This window comes from Nicotiana tabacum, chromosome 20 (genome assembly GCF_000715075.1).
Source record: "Nicotiana tabacum cultivar K326 chromosome 20, ASM71507v2, whole genome shotgun sequence".
NCBI classification, from domain to species: domain Eukaryota; kingdom Viridiplantae; phylum Streptophyta; class Magnoliopsida; order Solanales; family Solanaceae; genus Nicotiana; species Nicotiana tabacum.
This window is the reverse complement of record NC_134099.1, coordinates 66,113,584-66,116,824: the sequence shown is the minus strand read 5'-3', so window position 1 is coordinate 66,116,824 and position 3,241 is coordinate 66,113,584.

Genomic DNA, 3,241 nt, shown 5'->3' with positions numbered 1-3,241 from the left:
CATAATATTAAAAAGTTAAAAAAAAAATAAAAAGAAGATAAATATTTATAATCTAGAGAGTAAAATAGATATTTGACAATCAAAATTTTAAAAATCTAGTTGAGTGAGCTTCTGAGTGCAATAGGCATAGTTAAGTGACTTTGTTGTTACAAACGAAAGAAAAATAATTTTAGAAGATAATTTGGAATAGTTGAGTGAGCATTTGAGTAATGGACTCGATCTTAAAGCTTTACTCTTGTTCCAAATTGATGTTTACCTTGTAATTATTTTGAAGAAATGTCAGCCTATTATATACACACATATTATCATCAAGAGATGTTTGGTGACTAAGAGGGTGTTTGGCTAAGCTTATAAGCTAGTCAAACTGACTTATAAGCACTTTTTGGCTTATCTACGCGTTTGAAAAAATTAAAAGTGCTTATAAGTTAAGTACTTATAAGCCAAAAATAAGCCAAAAGTCATAAGTTGGTCTCCCCCAACTTATCAAATTTCAGCTTATAAGCACTTTAGGTTTGAACAAAATATTTACTATTCTATCCCTAAAATACTTATTTTTAAAACAAAACTCTTCGTATACCCAGTTCTTCAGCTGCTTATTATTAATTTCAGCACTTTTATCCAAACACGTAACTGCTTATTTTTAAATCAATTTCAGCACCTAATGCTTATCAGCTACTCTAAATCAGCTAAGCCAAATGGGCTCTATATAATCGTATTATACTTTTCAAGTGATGTCAGCCTTTTATTAAATACAAAAAATGCTGGTTTGCACGTTAATACTGCCATTCTTATTTCTTCACTAACAATTGCCAAAGGCAACTAGAAGGGCGGGATTACTCTTTGTTTTTGGAAGTTTCAGTTATACTTTTAGAGTGAAATAAAGTGATAAATTTCAAAATATCTTTCATCCAGGTGCTAGTGATAATGTTGTGTCTTACTATTTCGCTTTTCAGTGCAGGACCTATTTACTAGCTATCGGTCGCTTTTGATTTGTATCTTTCTTCTGGATTTCATGTTGTTCCTATTTTTCCTATGATTTCTGCGGTAATACTAATATTGTCTCCTTTTGCTTTTGGTCCTTTTGTTTTCTTGAGCTGAGGGTATTGAGATTCATAGTTTGAGCTAAGATGAAGCTCGTACAAAAGCTTCAATGGAGGTTCTGGAATATCCCAAATAGAGAAGAAAATATCTGGGAGGAGAGCAGATGAAATGCAAATGTGAAAAATGACTCTCATTTCATTTTCACTGTTACAACCTATATATGTATGTACACGTGGGAAAAATAAAAGACAGCTATTACAAGCTAATACAATTAACTTAGCTAACTAAGAGCTAATAACAGTATCTAACTAGCCAATATCTAACAAATATTTAAAACTAACTAAACATATCTCAATAACCCCCTCAAGTTGGATGGGAGGATCTCAAAGCCAACTTGCCAAGCACAACATGATGTTTGACCCTTGTGAGTGCCTTAGTGAGGATGTCAGCTAATTGGTCAGTGGTGGCCACATGGTGGAGAGAAATCAACCCTTCCTGAAGTTTGTTCAGTACAAAATGACAGTCAACTCAATGTGTTTTGTCCGTTCATGAAAAATTGGATTGTGAGCAATGTGAATAACAGATTGGCTGTCATAAAAGACAGTAATGGGACTGGACTGTGGAATAGTAAACTCTTCAAATAACCTGTTCAACCGTACCAGTTTTCCTATCACTTTCCTAAGGGGCTTGTACTCAGCCTCAGTTGAGGATAAGGAAATGGTTTCTTGCCTCTTTGATTTCCAACTAATGGGACTGTCTCCAACCAAAACAATGTAGCCAGTGACAGACTTTCTAGAGTCAGGGCATGATGCCCAGTCAGAGTCACAGTAGGCACTGATGGAACAGTTAGTGTTTTTGGAAAAAAATATACCAAGTGTGGGATCTGTCTTAAGATACTTGAGGAGATGAAATGTTGCTGTCAAATGTGTATCTCTAGGTGCTTACATGAACTGGCTGAGAAGCTTTACACTGTAGGCTATATCAAGTCATGTGTTGGTGAGAAAGTTCAGTTTTCCCACTAATTTTCTGTAATATGTAGGGTCTAGAAGAAGAGAGCCCTCATCATCTTTCACTTTCACAGCTGGATCTAGAGGAGAGGACAAACTGCTGTAGGCAAAACAATCATATTCCTTCAACAAATCTAGAGTGAACTTCCTTTGGGATATGATGACACTATCTGATTTATAGAGAACCTCTAGTCCCAAGAAGTAATGGAGTTTCCCCAGATCCTTGATTCTGAATTGCTTATCAAGGAATGATTTCAAATTGGCTATCTCCACTGAATCAGTCCCAGTGAAGATAATATCACCAAGATAGACAGCTACAAAAATAATGTGAGAAGAATTCTTCTTGGAGAAGAGTGAATAATCATTCTCAGAGTGTTTATACCTCATTGATGATAGGGCTTCAGTCAGCTTAGCATACCATTTCCTGCTGGCTTGCTTAAGCCCATACAATGATTTGTTGGGTTTGCAAACCACCCTTTGTGGACCAGTCTGGTCAATTAAGAGACCTGGTGACACCTCCATGTACACTTCTTCATATAGGTCACCATGGAGGAATGCATTATTTACATCAAGCTGAAATATATCCCACCCTTTCTTCACAGCAACAGTGACCAAAACTCTAACTGTTGTCATTTTGACAACAGGGGAAAAGGTTTCTGTATAGTCAATTCCTGCTTGTTGGGTATACCCCTTTACCATTAATCTAGCCTTAAATCTCTCTATGCTACCATCTTCTTTGTGCTTAATTTTATAGACCCATTTGCAGCCTATTACCTGCTTTCCAGCTGCCAAAGGGACTAAGTCCCAAGTGTTATTTGCATAGAGAGCCTCAAACTCCTGTATCATGGTTGCTTGCCATGCAGGACTGAGTGTTGCCTCTCCATATGAAGATGGCTCACTATCATGACAAACATTTGTCACTAAGTGCTGACTTTCAGGACGTAGGGCATCAGGTGTAACATAATTGTGATTGGAGAAGAGTGCACTCAAAGAAGATGGATCCTGAGGAACATCAGGATGTGATATGTTAGGTAGAGTATAGATGTAATCCTGAAGGTATGCAGGGGTTTTATGGGTTGTACTGGTTCTTCTTAAAAGAGGTGAATCTGATTGGGTAGATGTTGGTGAATAAGGACTAAGAAATTCATGTAAAGTAGCAGGGGTAAGAGAATGGTGAAAAGACTGAATGTTTG